A 19,023-nucleotide genomic window follows, 5' to 3' on the forward strand; every position below is an offset into this window, starting at 1 on the left:
AATGAATTTTTGATAAATGAAATAAAGTAAGTGAAAGTGGCACACAGAGTTACTCAATAATGTGAATTCCCATCCCTGATTATAAAAATACAAAACAGCATGACTCTACAGTCATTAAAAATTTGTACATGTGCATGAAAAGGACAAGATCAATATGTATCAAACTCTTAGAATTTATCTCCAGTGATGAAAATTCAAGTGATTAATATTTTCTTCTTTTATACCCCTCTGTAGTTTCTAAATTTTCTGAAATAAACCTTTATCGCTGTTATTTTTTTTATTGTGGTAAAATATACATAACATAAAAGAGACCATTTTGACCACTTTTAGGTGTATAGTTCTGTGGGATCGTGTACATTCACAATGTTGAGCAGCCACCCACTGCCATCCATCTCCAGACCCCTCGTATCATCCCAAACTGAAACTCTGTGCCCATTAAATCATAACCCCCATTCCTCCCTCCCCCTGCCCTAGTAACCACAATTCTACTTTCTGTCTCTATGAATTTGACTATTCTAGACACCTCATATAAGTGGAATCGTACAATATTTGTCTTTTGGGATCTGGCTTATTTCTTATTCCCTCAGCATAATGTCATCAATGTTCATCCATGTTGTAGCATAAATCAGAATTTCCTTACTTTTTAAGGCTGAGAAATATTCCAGTGTGTGTGTACATACATATATATGTATATATATATCACATTTTTATTCATTTATCCATCAGTGAATATTTGGCTTGGTTCCCTTTTTTGGCTATAATGAATAATGTGAACATTAATGTACAAATATCTGTTTGAGTCCCTGTTTTCAATTCTTTTGGGTATATACGCAGAGTGGAATTGCTGGGTTATACTATATTCTACATTTATTGGTGAGGGGGCAACTGCCATGATGTTTTCTATAGCAGCTGCACCATTTTACATTCCAGTTTTTTTTTATATATATTTATAAAATCCATCCTAATGGATGTAAAGTAGTTTCTCATTGTGGTTGTTGCATTTACCTAGTGTGCTGATTTGCATTTCCCTAATGATTAGTGATGCTGATCATCTTTTCATGTTGTTAAGTAACTGAAGAAAAAAAGAATCTTTTCTACTAAACAAATGAATATATTATGGGGCAGAATATAACATTCATACAAATTTTCAAGCTAAAACATGAAACTTCAAAGAAATTTCCCATATGTGGTGGGCAGCTTAGACCTACACTCCTAGGTTCCCCTGGAGTCCTCATTCATTGTCCTCCACCATGGGGATGGCTCAGGGAACGGTTTGAGAAGCCTTCTGGTCCCTGAGTTCCGGAGGAGAAAGGAGTGTAAGAGGCTGAGAAGGCCACATTTAATGAGAGAACGTTTCCGAAGGAAAATCAGCCCAAAATTAAAATGAAATCCATTCAATAAATATTTAAGGCATCTGGAAGCTACCCTGCATGGGACAGTGATCAGGTTACTCCCTGTGAAGTAATGAGTAAAACTGACATTGAGTGACTGTCACCAGTCTAACAAGTATTACCCGTGTGAAAGTAGAGTACCTCAGGAGGATGTAATCGGAGGATTTAAACTACGGAGCACAGGGAGGCACAGAGCCAGACCCTGAACTGAAGTGTCAGGAACTCCAGGGAGAGGTGAGCCAGGAACTAAAAGGAACACATGGAGCATTTGCTCCCAAACATATGTCTATGGGCAAAGTGCTAATTGATGGGCAGTAAAAAGAGAAAAATAAGGATACTCTCATGAGTTTTTAATAAAGCTAAATTTACCCCACGTGGGAACTATCGCTAGGGATTATGTCCTTTCTGTTATAAAATAAAAATTATTCATAAGCCAAAACATCAGGAGCAAACCCACATCATTTCTTAAATTTTGTTGTGACTTTTAACTAGTCTGTGACATTTCAGGACTCCAGGAATTCCTGACTACGAACAAGAGTGGGGGTCTTACATGGAGTAGGGAGAGTTAATCAAGATAAGTTAAGACCCACAGAAGAACTGGTCTAGGATGAATCTCATGGACTCCAAGCTCTTCCAGAGAAGTCGCTTGTAGATCCTGGATACATGCTGCACCTTTTCCTACCCCATTCTCCTGAGCCAGGGACAGGGATGTAAAGAGGCAGGAATTTGCTGATGTCTTTTGGACTTGTCTGTCCCAACCCACGGAGAGGGGTTAACGTGCTTTTCCTGAAAAGGACCAGATAGTAAATATTTTCGGCTGTGTAGGCCATCTGATCTCTGTCATGACTACTCAGTGCTGGCTTTGTAGCACAAAAGCAGCTGTAGACAATACATAAACTGCCATGACTGTGCTTCATTGAAACTTTACTCACAAAACACAGGCAGAGGGGCAGATCTGGCCCGTGGGTCATAGTTTACCGAGGACTACTCTAAAGAGCAGAGGGGAGAGCCTCATAAATCCCAGATCAGACTCAGCAATAAAAACAGACCTTGGTCATTTTGTGGACATAAAACTTGTGGCATAGAGAGAGACTCGTGGTTTTGAGTTCGGCATAAGCAGATGTCTGCTGAGCACCAATTTCATCGTCATGGCTAGGATTTTATAGCTAGCTGGTACATGCCAAGCAATATACTTAGTACATCACACAGATTATTTTACTTAATTCTCGCAACCACACTATAAATAGATACTGCTACCATTTCCACTTTATAGCTGAAGGAATTGAGGACTGAGCAGTGGAGCTGTGGTTCATAAAGCAGGAGACGTGGACTTCTGCTTCCAGCCACGATGGAGTAACAGAGACTAAATTCACATTCCCAATTTAAGCAACTAAGAAACTGAACAAAATCTATGAAAAGATATTTTTCAGACATTCAGCAACTGGCAGAGCAGGACATTGATTCCTACAAGAAAGGTGGTGAGCCCTACCTGGGATGCCCCACCTCACTGTCTGCAGAAAGCTTCCAGGTTATACCAAAGGGAAGAGGAACCAAACAGAACCCAGCCATTTGAGGACACACTGTCTGGAGTCTGGGAGGCTGAAACAGCTAAAATTTCTGGGGCAGAGTACTGGAGAGGAGAGAGCCACACAGAAAGGAGCTCCAGAGACGTGCATTGCAGAGGGTTCCCTTTGTATCTTTAGCTGAGAGCTAATCAGCATCTGTGTGCAAGAAACTAGCAATGCAAGGAGAGAACTGTCAGAAAGGGGCACTCCCAGAGCTCACCCAGGGTTGCGAGTATTTTGCATTCTTGCAACCAGACTAGAAAGATCGCCTGACACGTACCTACTCAAAAGGTATCACCTTAGTTTAGCAGTGGGGCTAAATCAGGCTCACTAAAGGCTGTTCTGTACCTGCCTAAAAAAAAAATTAAAAGCAAGTCAAAAGAATTAATTTGTTTCCAAGTAACTCAGTTGCATCCCCCAAAACAAGACCTAAAAAATATTTAAAGGATTAGAAAAAAAAATCTGTGCCCAACCACATAAAATTCACAATGTCTGCCACCTACCAGAAAAATAAGTATTCAAAGAAGTAGGAAAATATGACTTAAAACTTGAGGGGGCGGCAGGGGGAATTAGTCAATAGAAGCAGATACAGAAATGCCGCAAATGATATGATTAATAGACAAGGATGTTTAGATGGTTTCTATAAATACATGCCATATGTTCAAGAAAGCAGAGGAAGGCATAAGCATGGTAAGAACTGAAGAATATGAAAAAGATTCATGTAAAACTTCTAGAGATGGAAAACAAACAGCAGTATTTGAGATGAAAGGTCACACAGCTAGCAAGTGGCCAACCTGAGACTCCAACCCAGGGCTGAGTCCCAGCCTGGTGCACATTGTCGTGCTGTACCCATTTTGTAGCCGAGAAGACTGAGAGACGAGGGAAGTCAGCACCATTTTCTCAGTTATGCCCACTGGTTCACACGTGTAAGCGGCATTTTGAAACTTTCCCTGAATGAGTTTAACTGTCTTCTGTTTACACTGCACACAGGGATGGAGGCTCCGTAGGCACTGTCGTGTCTCACCTCTGACAATCCAAGTAGAGAGGAACAACAAAACAGCCATATTTAGGCAAGTGTGACTCTGCCCACACCTGGTGAAGTTGCTTAGTTTTCTTTCCTATTGAGAACGCTTGGACCTCTTTTTTTTTTTTTTTAATTGAGAAAAACACATATGTGATAAAAGATCATTAATTGTACCTCAGATCAGGGACTGTTCAGATGCTACAGAGATCTTCCCTGATTCATCGAAGACTTAAGAGACATCAAAGAAAGAAAGAGCTTGATTCTTAATGAGGGAAAAGCCTGCATATGCCCAGGGTAGGTCAATCTCTGATTCTGGTCCCCACATTCCACCACAGTGGGACTGCAGCTCATCTTTTGGCCTTTTAGGGTATTTATTTCAGTGGCTGCCACATAGAAAGGGCTTACTAAATGGATTTAATGTCCCCAGAGCTTGTTGACCAGTAACTTCTTCGGGAGAAAGAAGGAAGGAATATACATAAAATTGGGAGAAGTCCACCATCCAAAGAGCTTTTAATAAACATGGATATTTCAAGGTCTAGTCAAAATAATTGGAATGAAATCTCAGGAAGGGGTAATTAGAATACAACTTATGAGGGAAAAAGAGCTGTGGCCTAATGAATTTTATTTTAATCTTCCTAAAGAAAGATGACAATGGAAGGAAAGGCCTAGCCTGCGTGGGAACTAGAAAAGGGCAGTGAAAGAATGTAAACCAGCCATGTTGCCTCCGTCTCTGCCCAAGAGGGGCGATGCCATGAACTGGATGGTAGTGTCTGTCATTTTCACCCAGGGAATTCTTCCCTCTCTGTTTCTGTGCTTCCCATGCACCTAAGGGTTGTATGTGTTAGGACAATACTGTTGCCTTCTCAACATTTAGTCCTCCTCTCTCTCCTCTCCTCTCCTTTCCTTTTATCTTCCTTCTCCACCCCGTCTTGGTCCTATTCCATTCTGAGCCATGTGGTGTGCAGATGTAAAGCCAATGTATCTGTTATGCTACCATAAGAGAATCCAGCCTTAGAATGAATATGAAATTGTAGAAGGCAGAGACAAGGCACATGAGCATTTGCACACATACACACAACAAATAACTAAAACCAGAACTTGATTATATAGCTGAGTGCTTAAGTCAGTCCAACTCCAGGTTTCATTCTACTTTGGATTTCCAATTTTCAATTTCCAGTGCAGAAACTATCAAATGCCTCCATTCATTTCACCTATTTTGAATTTTAGTTTCTGTTACTTGTAACAAAATGCAACCTAATGAATCAAAATTGATTTACCATAAGCACTTTCCTACATGAGAGATAATGTTCTAATCAGCCCACTTACAGACTTGGTCCACCTGAAAGATGGCTTTCAAACAAAATTAACAATGTTAGCATTAAGTTTTATGTTCAGGGCTCATACGATTTTGTTTAGCATGATTCATTTACTTATTGTGTGGGGTCAGTCTTCTAGCCTTGCTGACTGGATCATTGCTAGCAGTACCAATATTTTCATATTTATGGACCTACAGATCTAAGAGCCAGACCCTTAAATGTGGCCACCATGCTCCAGTGTTGCATCTTGTGTGACCTAGACTATGTGTCTCCTCTGTTCAGCTCACCTCTCTTCTTAAGGACATCCACCTCACAAGACTCCCATTACAGTGCTCTTTCCACCATGCCACATGCTCATTAGGCGGTTAATTACGTCATGAGTTTGAAGTAATAAAACAGCATTTCTTACTTTTTCTTAATTCATATGGGCCTTCCCTCCAATTAGTGTAAATTGTTGAGGTTTTATTATATACTTACAAATGTGTGTTTGTAAAGTTTCATTGATGAATAATGACTGTGCAGCCACCCACGGACCAGATGGAAATGATTGGAGATCATTAAATAAAACATTGCTAGGTCATTTCCAGCATGTAATCAGCAACAATGGCTGTGGTTAGGCTAGTTATATAAACGGATGGAGGGGAGGATGACTCACTGAGGACAAGAATTATTGAGGCCTTAGGTATCCCCAACACAGACCTTCCAAGAAATAAGCTTGAGGATTGCTGAACATGGCTTGGGTGGGGCTCTAGGTTGAAGGGATGGTAAACAGCACGAAGTCTTTGCTCTCTGCATATTGACTGTAACTTGAGGTTATAAAAACAGACTCTCCTTTGTCCTTCCTCTTCTTCCTCCTTCCCAATTTTCCTTCCTTCATTTTCTTCTTTCCTAAAAACGGACTGAATGTCAAATATGTGCCACACACTGGGTTGGGTATTAAAAAAAGACATAATCCTAATCACTGCCCCTACTATTTCTTGGTTTTCTGGACTTGGTCAAGTCAGTTAACTTCCAGAAGCTCAATTTCTGCACTCAAAACTGAAGATAAAGTTGCCTCTCATGTCTCTCCTCTACAGGTTTGCTTTGAAGATCCAATGACATTAGTGAGCTAAAAGGAAGAAAACCCCTGTAAGAAGTGTTATCCTTGTGCTTTGCTTCTAAGAATGTTTTCACTAACTGTTGTGAAGTACTTTGAAGTAGAAAGCATATGGCATTTGTTATCAGAACAATCAGGCTTAAGTCCAAGCTCCACCATTTAACAGCTGTGCGACACGAGGCAAATCCCTTAAAGTCTCTGAGCCTCAAGAGATTAATAATAATAATAATAATAATAATAATAATAATAATAGTGGTTAGAAATCTGAGTTTTGTTTTTTTGGTGGTGGTGGTATTTGTTGTTGTTGTTGTTGCTGTTGTAGCAAGGACCACGTGTAGAAAGGGAGAGAGTTTATCTTCAGGGTTTATAGTGTCTGGAGCAGGAACAAGAGGCCATCAGGACTTTAGACTCTCTAGGGCCCAGGCAAGTCCTTCAGACTTTCTCACTGCATCTCTGTTTCTCTCCACCTGTCTGGTTTGTACTCACTGTATCATCTGCATGGAATCCTAAAGTGAACCAATGTGAGCAATTCATACAGATTTGTGAGCCCCCCTCACAAGAACATCTCCAGACAAGCCAACGATGGTACCAGCTTGGGGCCACGCTGGCCCACTCAGTGGCCGCTTCTGCTCAAAGAACAGCCAAGCATCACTCTCACAATTAGGGGACTGCGGATGGGCTGAGGAATATTGCACATGGCAGGAAACATCACTATTTCAAAATAAGACAGGAACGTATGAGTACACTGTCCTGGAAAAGAAATAGCAAATAGAAACTGGTCCCTGAGCACCCCGAGGCTACGTTTAATGGTGTTACACAGAAGGTGCAGTAGCTTAGGGAGGAAGAGATTAGATTCTAGGCAGAAGATGACTTTTCTCTCTAAAAGTTCCCCTTCACTGCAGCAAATAGAGAAAAAAGAAAGTTAACCTCTGTGTAGGGGATGGCGGCATAGAGGAGGCATCCAGAGAGTTGAGAGGAAATGAGGGAAGCAAAGGTGAAATACCTTGCAACTATCCCCACAGTAAAAAGTAAACCAGGCAGCCGGCATTTTGCAGCAGGTTTTCGGGAATCAGTCTCAGTGATATTGATAATAAAATTTGAATACTTAATGTGGATTCTCAGTAATAACATAAGCAATCACTACTGAGTGCCCTAATAAGCACAGAGTAACTTGGGGAAAAAAGAGTGTAGGGGCACCAGAAGAAAATCAAAGGAAGCCACAAGATGGTAAATCTAAACCATATCAAAATCAAAGGTCTCTCCTCAGACCAACACCTATCTGTTATGGGTTGAATTATCTCCCCAGACACACACACAAAGTTATTATCCCCAGTACCTCAGTGCTTCACAGACGTAATCAAATTAATATGAGATCATTAGGGTGTCCTTGCATGATCCAATACAACTGGTGTCCTTATTTTTTAAAAAAAGGGAAAATTTGGACATAGAGACGGGTATTCATAGAAGAAAGAAGATGTTAAGACACAGTGAGGATGCAATCTTCAAGCCAAAGATTGCCAGCAAACCCCCAGAATCTAGGAGAGAGAGACCTGAAACAGATTCTCTCTCCCCGCCCTCAGATGTCTACCCTAAATTTTTTGTTGTTTAAGCCACCTAGTTTATGGTACTTTGTTACAGCAGCCCCAGGAAACTAACACACCGTCTAAGGATGTTTACCAATTCCTCAGGGAGAAGGAGAGAAGAAAGTGACAATCATACTGCTTTCGTGAAGTATGTAGCTTCTTACTCTCCAGTGTAGGTTCAGTCCTTGAATAATCTCCTTCCAGCCCTGAGTTGGATGCTCTTTAGGCTTTATTGTAAATACCTAAACTTGGTGTATTCTACCTGAGTATTGCAAACAAGAGTCCAATAGCTGCAGTAGTCATAACCAGAATTCCTTCCTAAACCAGAATGACAATTTTTTCCAGTTTTATTGAGAAATACTTGACACGTATCAATATATAAATTTAAGGAATACAGCATGATGATTTGGTTTACATATACTGTGACATGATTACCACAGTAGGTTCAACTAACATCCATCTTCTCATACAGATGTAATAAAAAGAAAAAAAAAAGAAGAAAACAACAAAAAAGGAAAAATTTTTTTATTTCTGTGATGAGAACTCTTAGGATTCACTCTCTTAATAGCTTTCTTATACTATATTATATGCTGCAATGTCAGCTATAGTCATCATGTTGTACGTTACATCCTCAGTACTTATTTATCTTATAGCTGGAGGTTCGTACTTTTTGACACCTTCCTCCAATTCCCCCTCCCCCCACCCTCTGCCTCTGGTATCCACAAACCTGATCCCTTTTTCTATGAGTTTGTGTATGTATGTATGTATGTATGTATGTATGTGTATATATACATATATATACATATATATATATACACACACGACCTATACTGAAACCACACAGTGTCTGTTTTTCCCTGTCTGACTTATTTCACTTAGCATAATGCCCTGAAGGTCCAACCACGTTGCTGCAAGTGATAGAATTTTCATATATATATGGAACAATTTCTTTATCCATTCATCTGTCAATGAACACAGGTTGTTTCCATGTCTTGGCTGTTGTAAATAATGCTGCTATGAACATGGGGGTGCAGATTATCTTTCTGAGTTACTGTCTTTATATCCTTTGGATATAGTCTCAGAATTGTGATTGCTGGATTGTATGGTATTTCTATTTTTAATTTTTTTATTGACGTACAGTTGATTTACAATGTTGTGTTAGTTCCAGGTGTACAGCAAAGTGATTCACTTATACACATGTGTATATCTATTCTTTTTCAGATTCTTTTCCATTATAGGTGATCACAAGGTACTGAGTATAGTTTCCTATGCCATACAATAGGTCCTTGTTGTTTATCCATTTTATATATAGTAGTTTGTATCTGTTAAACCCCAAATCCTAATTTTTTTTTACCATTTCTTTTTCTAATTTTTAATTTTATGAGGGTCCTCCATACTGTTTTCCATAGTCACTGTACCAATTTACTGTCCCTCCAGCAGTCACGAGGGTTTCCTCTCTCCACATCCACACTAGCATTTGTTGTCTCTTATCTTTTTGATGATGGCAATTCTAACAGGCATGAAGTGGTATCTCATGGTGGTTTTGATTTGCATTTCCCTAATAACTAGTGATGTTGAGCATCTTTTCACATACCTGTTGACCTTTGATATATCTTATTTGGAAAAATATCTGTTCAGGTCCTTTGCCCATTTTTAATTGGATTGTTTGGGGGGCTTTGTTTGTTTTTGTTTTTTTTGCTGGTGTGTTGTATTTATATATTTTGGATATCAACCCTTTACCAAATATATGGCTTGCAAATATTCTTTTCCATTCTATAGATTGTCTTCTCACTTTGTTGATGGTTTCTTTTGCTGTGCAAAAGCTGTAGAATGACTCTTTAATATGGCTTTTGCTTTTTCTATCCACATAGGCTATATGATACTGAAGCATTTTACAGACTGAAATACTATGAAATAACAGAACGTATATCCTACTGAGAAAAATATTCTCTCTGTTTTATGTCTCTTCCTTCTCAACAAGGATTGCTACATGAAAAGCCTATAAAACTTCAGGAAAGCCATCTTAGGTACATTGGGCATGAATACTTATTGTTCCATCAGGAAACTGATTGCACATCAGAAACGATGGTAAAAGTTCAATCACACCAGAATTATCCTCACAGTAACCCACAAAACCCCCTTTGGGAATCCATTTCCACTCCACTCATCACCTTTCATATAAGTAAGTGCATTATCATCTAGATGAATTAGTGGGAGTCTCTAGGTGATGGAAACAGGTAAGCATTTCTCAATATCCCTACTCCTCTTCTTTAGTAATAAGTCCACAGATTGTTATCTGGAAGCAAAACCATCCAAAGGAAAGACAGCTTTTCAAGCCTCCACATATGTGCTTCTATGTGGTTAACTTCTGACCAATGGCATACAAGTAGGAGTGTAGAATGTGGTTTCTGTCTGTAAAAAGGGAAGACATGTGATCTGTATCCTCCTGTCTCCCTGGTTGGAATGTAGACATGATAGCTGGTCCTTGTAACATGATCTCCAATGATAGCTGGTCCTTGTAATATGATCCCCAAGTCATATATTGATAATGGTGAAACAACACAATAAAGGAAACACCGGCCTGAGTAATGATTACTTTAGGATTTTTGTAAAATGCAGTCAAAATTCATTCTGAATGATTCAATGCCCTTGAAAACAAAGAACAGAAAACATGTCATGGTGGTTCAAAGAATATGGAAACATCTCACATAAGGAGAAATCTAGAGGTCAGGCAGCTGTAGGGCTGGTTAATTCAGCAATTCAAGGTCAAAACACCCACCTTTTTGCATCTTTCTGCTCTGTTTCCCACTGCCTACCCACAAACACGCTATGGTTCAGGCTTGTTGAACTACTGCTGGTTCCCTAAATATACCATGCTCTTTTAAGTTTCCTTTCAGTTAGATATGCCATTGCTTCTCCTTGGAACATTCTTCCTTTCCTTTTAAGCTGGTGTCTTAAAAAGCTCAGGCTGCCATAACAAAATACCATAGACTTGGTGGTTTAAACAACACAAATTTATTTTCTCACAGTTTCTGGAAGTCCAAAATCAAAGTTCTGGCCTATTCAGTTTCCAGTGAGGGCTCTATTCCTTGCTTGCAGAAGGCTGCCTTCATGTTATGTCTTCACTTGGCTTTTCCTTGGTTTGTTGGGGTGGGAGGGGAGTGAAGGAGGGTGAGGGAGCTAGCTTTTTGGTGTCTCTAATTCTAAGAATACTAATCTTTTCAGATCAGGGCCCCACCCTTGTGACCTCATCTAACCTCAATTAGTTTGGTAAAAGGCCTATCTCTAATACAGTCACACTGGGGTTAAGGCATCAACCTATGAATTTTGGGTAGGGGAGACAAACATTCAGTCCATAATACCTGGCAAGTTCCTCTTAATCCTCTAAGATATAATCAAACCTTATCTCCTTTAAAAAGCCTTCCCACGCCCCTAGAGTTAATGTGTTTCTTCCTCAGTTTCCATATTCCTATCATACAATGCTAGTCACACTGACAGTAATTAATAGATGTTTGTCCCTCCTCATTAGTCCATGAGACTCAAAAGTAGGGACAATAGTTTGTTTGCTTTGTATTCCTAAAACCTGGGGCAATGCCTGGCACGAAATTAGTGTTCAACAAATGTTTAAAGAAGGGAGAGAAGGAAGAAACATCACATTTGTTTACAAGAAAATGTAATCTGTGTTCCAAACAACTGAATTACAATGAATGTCAGAATATCCGTCATCCACTGGGTTTGTCTCAATGATACATAAATTCAATTACCAGATTGCTAAACTTGGCGTAGTGGTTAAGTGTCTGAGTCAATGCTATCTTCCAACTTACTGGCCATATCACTTGATTGATTACTTACTGTGGCAGATTTAAAATGATTCTCAGTCCTTTGATGTTTCTTCTATTCCCTTCTCCTTGAATCTTGGCTAGTCTTAGCATTAGAAGTCACCTTCTGGGAGTTCTGAGGTTTTGCCATAAGAAGCCTTCGGCTCAGGTCTATTGAACACTTGCCGTTGGAGGCCTGGGTCACCATGGAAGAAGTCCAACTACCCTGAGGCCACCGTTCTATAAGAAACTCAAGCTGGCCATGTGGAGACTCCGCTACAGAGAGAGATGCCTGACCAGCCTCTAGATATTCAAGTGATCCCAATTGTGGTTCTAGACTTGTTAGAGCAAAGCAGAGCTTGACTGTCATGCCCTGTCCAGAATCATGACCCAAAAAAGCAGGAGATGAGTGTAATCATAGTGTTGGAGCAGGTTTTTTAAGTAGTAATAGATGATGAACTACTTGCCCCACAGGGCCTCAGTGTTCTCGACTGAAGATGGATATATAAACAGATTCTACCTCTTGGCACTGTAAGAGTTAAAGAGTTAGAGCTTGTAAAGCACTTAAAACTACCTGGCCCAGAGTAGGTGCTGATAAATATTATACATTATTTTTTATTTTACTTGTATTACTTTATTTTGTTATTTTTGATTTCTGTAGATCAAACCATTTTGTTTTGGTAAAATTAATGATGGACCAGAGCAAAGGTACATTGCAATTTTGATGACTCTTTATGACTTTGTAGTTAGTGGGACTAGATTCAGACCCCATAAAGGTAAGGCCATCTCTTGCCAAGAGTTTGCAAGTGTAGAGAGGGTGAGGAAAGAAGCACCTGCCATGATTACCAACTACTGATCATTTTCCTAAGACGTCATAGCTATGGCCTGGGCAAAGGAAAGAGGCTTTCTGGTAAGCTTCTGAATCCTTTGTTTACACTGCTGGGTTTTTTTGCTGTCTCCCCCTTGGGAGAATTTGACACTAATGGGCAAAGCTCTTGAGGATAGAAATTGTTGGTCTCTTCTCCCTGTGAGCCTAAAATCCAGCTTGAGAGGAGGAGAAATACAAACATGACACTAATGGACTTCCCTTGTTCTCCGTTCTTCCTATTTCAAGACAGCAGTCCCCGTGGCATCAAAGCTCCTCACTTCAGATCCATTAGTGCCGGGCAAATGAGCCATGTGGTTTCTCCCATCTCCTGCCCAGAAACCACCACACTTACCTCTCTCCTGACCCCTCCCTCTAGTTAACATTGTTTAACAGACTCAAGGACACAGTTGTGGTTCTTTTATTCCTAGAAGAGCAAAATGTTCTAATGCTTCCTGAGCTGGCCACCTGGGTTAGTGACAACTCAAAGCCAAGGCCTGGGCTATTTGATGCTTTCTATTTGGGGATGTTATTGATAGACTGTTGCTGGGGACCTGGGCGGTGACACTCCTGTGTTCCTTCACTGACACACCCTGGCATGGCCCAGTTATCTGCCCTCTTCCAACTTCCCAATGCAGCCCTGGTTTTACTGGCCTCCTCTGGGGCAGCCTCAGGGCCCTGAGCCCAGGTCAGGACATCTTGTGGGAATTAAATGAACTTATTACAACTCCCAGAATAATTCCCTGCAAATAATAAATAACATACAAGTATTTGCTGGTATTACTGTCATTTTAAACCTATTTTGATTGCCTTATTTCAAAATAGGCTTTCAACACAATTTAAAATTGGAGGTTCAAACAATACAGTCTCCTCCTTCTCTCTCCTTATTTATTTATAGATTTTTAAAAGTCATTTCATACTGTTCAAATTCCCATTTGTTATGGTGTAGGGTGTCAGACTGGGAGCGTACAGGTGGTCCCTGGCTCAGCCACTGTGTGGCCTGGGGCAAGGCTCACCTGCTCCTCCCTTTTCTCCTCAGCTCCACAGGGAGCAGCTCCCTCAGACCAGGTGACCTGTGGAATGAACTCACCCTCAGGCCAGGAGAACAGTATGCTCCCTTTGATATGGCATCCCTGTATTTCTCCCTCACCCTGGATTCCAGTCAAGGCTGAAGGCAGCCTGTTTTCAAACTGTTTAACTCCCATGAGAGGAAGAAAGCCTGCTTTCAAACATAGCTCATTGCCTTTCTCCAAGATAAGCACCCCCCCAACCAAGACTCCCTGATTATCAAACATATCAGCAGTATTCTAAGAATCCTGTATAAAATAAGCAAACAAGTCCTCTGGGAAGACCTGCGGGACTACTTTGAATAAGGTGAATGAGCCTTAATGCATAAATGGATACACCCTCATTAAGCTGCAGATGCCTGAAATCACTGGGATGGTGACCTCTATGCAGAAGGCGCTGCACCTAGGGGTCACCAGGAAACTTAATTCTCTACCCCCTGCAGAATACTCGTCTCCAACATCTTTATATTCTCATGGTGATACCTGTAGAATCAAGATTTTTTTTCTTTCTTTCCTTTAATCTCTCTTTCCAAAGTAGTCTTGAGCCCCTGCTATGCTCAAGATACTGTGCTGACAGTTACGTAAGGAAAATTAAGACATGCTTCCTGCTTTCAAAAAACTTATATACCAGAGAGAAATACTAAAATATAAAGAGTTCTATAATACAGTGCCAGGATAAATCTGGTTCCTCTGTTAACACTACAATAGCACTTAGTACTTTCCCTTCACTCACTATGTTAGAAAATACACTTGTGTTTTCTATTAGTATCTGCCCTCCCACACCCCCTCCACAATGTAGGCTGTGATGCCTTGAGCGAATATATACCTGGTACCTATTATACAATAGACACTGCTTTAAGTGCTATATATATTTTGATAATGCAGGTAGACTTCATTTGTCTGAAAAATCCACTTGTATGGAATCCCTAGTGTCAAATCCAAGTGAACCAGGTATTGGGGTGTGTACAAAAGAGGAAGAGGAGAAGGGAGCTAGCAGCACTCAGATGGATCAGACCAAGGAGAAGAACAAGCACTACAAAGCAAGTCTGTGTGTCCCACTGAGAAAGGCTGCTACCCTAAAAGCGAAGGACTATACATTGTCAGTTTTCTGACTTGATCTGTGTTTGTAATTATGAAAACCAAGAAAATTGGCCAGCTGTTTCTTAAAGAAAGAGCCCCACCCTGACTGCTGTTACAATCCAATTCATTCACTCATGCACAGCAGGCACGTCTCTGGTAGACTCTTATCTCATCAATCAAAAGAAAAAAAATGTCTATCAAAAATAAAAGTGAGTATCCTTTATGCAGCTGTATAATTTAAAGACTACCAGATTTCAAAACTGTTTAATTGTTCTGTGCCTTTTGGAAATAGAACATGTAGACTTTTTATCTTGATGTGTTAAATTCCTGTTGGTAATTTAAAGCGTGAGGTCATACCAATTATGTTTCGACCTCAGCTCTCTTACTGATTATCTTCAGAGACTTGAACACATAATTTAGCCTCTCTTGGTTTCAGTTTATTTATCTGCAATATTAGGAGACTGAATTAGATGGTTTTTAAGACTCTTTTGCTCTCCTCTAACATTCTGAGATTTGATGATACATTTTTATATCAGCCTGTTTATATCTTTGTATAATGTTTTATTGCCATTCAGTGGTGTTAGAAAATACTCATGTTTGACTCCAGTTCAGATTCTTTCCATGAGCATTTACTACAGTAAAAACACTAAATTCACTTAGAAAACAATTTAGGGCCAGTGTTCAACAAAGCAAAGTGGTTCCCAGAGCATCAATAAATAGATGGGATGAGGACATCTGTTGTAGAGATTGCTAATGTTTACAAATACCAGTGTTCTGCTTTTTGTCTGGGCACATGGCTGGACCACATCCTGCAGTTAGTTGAGACCATGTGTCTGCATGTCTGTGAGGGGAATGTGAACCTATGTGGCATGAGCCACTTCTGGACCTGAAATGTAAAAACCTCCTTCATGCATTCCTGGCTCTCCTACCCCATCCACTAGCTAAAAAGACTTTGGAAAGTGGAAGGAGAAGCACAAACATGAGACAAAAGCAGCCTGTCTCCTGAATGACCATATACAGCAGAACTCTATTGGATGGTTACATGAAAGAAAAAGAAATGTTTACTGTGTTACACTACTGAATTTTGGGCTATAGCCTATCCTAACCAATACATCATCCTTTTAGAGTTTTGTCCAGGTGAAATTGGATTATAATGAGCATCTGGTTTAACCTTGAAGGGAGGAAGTCTCACAAAATAGTTTGAAGAGTATTTATGACAAGGAGAGAGAAATATTTTTGCTGGGCATCTTGCGTCTCTCTCCCTTGTTTGTCCTGTGACACTACTGTCTAAATACCTTATCCTATCATCTCATATGCAAGTCACCCACTGCACTTCCAGCACCTCCCCACAGAACTCCACTTCTGCTGCTCCCCATCCAAGTCCTTTCCCAGTTTTCCTAATGTTCCATTATCTAAATCTCCTCTCTAGTGAATGAAACTTAGCTATTCTTTGTTCATTTTTTCATTTGTTATTTTTATAGCATTACTTCTAAAACATTTTCAGTTTTCTAATCTATCACATTATTGATTACTCTTTCCTCCCAGTCAAAACTGAAAGCTGTTTTAGAAAAGAAACCTGTCTGTGGGTTGATCTGTTTCTCCTTGTGGTTCCATCGTGTTTTGGCTTCATGTATTTTGAAGCTCTGTCATTAGGTGCATATGTGTTTAAGACTGTTATGTTCTCTTGATGGAATGACCCCTTTATCACTATAAAATGACATTCATTATTCTTGGTAATATTCTTTGCCCTGAAACTTACTTTGCCTCCCTGCTGCACTGCCTGGAAACTCTTTAAAGGCAGCAGGCTGTGACAACTGCAGAGCTCACCTCATTTGTTTCCTGTCTCTCAAGAATTACTGTCCTTTGTTGCTTATTGCCCACTGTCTTAAAAACTACTGCTTCATATATTTTAGCCAGTTTTGGGTTGTTTCAGCCAGGAGGGTAAATCTGGTCCCTGTTAAACCAATCTTGCCTGGAAGGGAAAGTCACTAATGCTTTTATACATCATCTCATTTGATCCTCATAGAACCCTATGTGGTGAAGCTTCTTATCCTTTTTTATGGTTAAATACACATACACACACACACACACACAAACCTGAGTTGCAGTGAGGTTATATAAATGGTCTAAAATTAACATAGTTATCAAAACTAACTGAAATATATGGAATAGGTCAAGATCTGGGTGATAGGTGAATGTATTTTTTTTGAAGCTAAAATTAAGCATGTGCCATAGATTTTTTTTATTATTTGTAAATTTATTTACACAATAAATCTCACAAAGATTTATAAAATAAAAATGCATTTAAGTACATATGCTGTAATTTGCCTTACCTGACAATAGCTGCAGTGTATGAAATGAGGTCTGTCTCAGAAAATCTGGGATACAAGTTCAAAATATTTGATAGGAAAAATGATGAACTATTATAGCCAGTGGGATCAGACAAAGAATAAAAGTTAATAGCACTTAATTTCAGGTAGTAATTGGACCTGCCATATTTTAAAAATATTTTTCAAGCCAACAACCCTGAAGCAAATGTCTTTAGTATTCATGGAAGAGCTTAAAAGAAATAACTGTAGTGTGTTTTTTAATCCCCTGTTTTCTTTTGCCTGCTGTAATGAAATGGAAGTAAATAATCAGGAATGGCTTGGGAGGGGCCACCCAAAACAGATGATCCAATTTATGTCATAAACATAGTTCTAGGGGTCAAGTGCCTCAATTTAGCAATGTTCTCCAGTGAACTGGGTGGGAACAATGGGAAATCCTAGTTCAAAGGTGCCTTCTTCTTTTAAAGTACCTATCATGGTGTCTGGCATATCAGACGCCCTTGAGCAAATGTTCCATCCTTTCTCTTCAATAAGAATAGATCAGACCAAATACTATCTTTGTCACAAAGGAAGCAGCAACTCAAGGACACCCAGGCAAGGCAGGATGGGGAGGCTTAATTTGTTTTTATCTTGGAGATCCTTCCACGGACACTGATTAATTTCCCCTTCCAACTTGGAGGGTTAGCAAACCTCTTTTAAAATAGTAGCAATATAACACTCCCTTAAATGGGATTTTAACTAATGTATAATAATTACTCTTATCATAACAGCATCTCTTTACCACATTCAGAAGAGAACCTCCCTGTCTGCTATAAGTGGTGTTATTAGAGGGAAGAGAATGTTTTTCCTGTCCATTCATGCTCCAGCTGTCATTTAGCTGCATTCTGTGGGGACAATGATCCTCGCCTTTCATGGAGTGCAGACGGAAATGCAGAATTGCAGCATTCAGAGATTCTGCTGTCAGCCACAGAATTCTAGTCAGCCCTGTTTCTTTGAAAATGCACACTGTTTCTGAGCTGTATGAAAACTTTCCTTAAAAAGAAATCTGCTTTCTGAGTCCACTGTGGCCCAGAAAGAGAGGTCAGATATGGGGAGCTGCCACAGCAGACCTGGCCTTTAGATAAAAAGCCTTTTTCATTTGTTGAAATGCAAAGGGAATTTTTGCATGAACCAAAATTCAGTTGCACAAAAATCCAAATGGATTGCTCATGTTGCCCTTAAATACAATAGCAGGAAAGCATCTGCTTAGACCCAGACCCTCTGCAACTTGCTGAAGTAGGAAAACCATGGGCTTTAGCACCATAGAGACCTGTGTTCAAATCTTAACCTGACTTGTAGGGACACGGCCTCGAAGCAGTGCTATCCAATAGAACTTTCTGCCGTCATAGAAACACTCTGTATCTTTGCTGCCCAATAAAATAGCCATTAGCTATATGTGGCTGTTGAGCACTTGAAATGTGGCTAGTGATCCTGAGAAACTAAATTGTTTAATATTTTTAAAACTTTATTTAAAATAGCCACATGGGGTTAGTGGCTACTCTACTGGACAGCACATCTCTAAGATAAGAACAGATTGTTGGATCTTGCACCTCCTACCACTAAGAATTACAACTTCCAGTACTAAGTTGGCCTCTTTGGGTTACACTGTACTCAGGAACACTGCTCCATCCTATTTATCAGGTGACTCAGAAGGCTGCCAATTTCACGGAGGACTCGAGGAAGAGAGGAGTTGGCAGCAAGTTGAAGCTGTGACCACCTACCCTTTCAGGCTGTACACTAAAGGTAACAGATGAGGATACTGAGTGGAGGACCAGGCAAACCCCAATAGGCAAGTTGCCACGTAGTCTCTTAGAGCTTGCGAGCAAGGCCAGACCTTTTGCAGCAGATTTTC

The sequence above is a fragment of the Camelus dromedarius genome, chromosome 14 (genome assembly GCF_036321535.1).
Source record: "Camelus dromedarius isolate mCamDro1 chromosome 14, mCamDro1.pat, whole genome shotgun sequence".
NCBI classification, from domain to species: Eukaryota; Metazoa; Chordata; class Mammalia; order Artiodactyla; family Camelidae; genus Camelus; species Camelus dromedarius.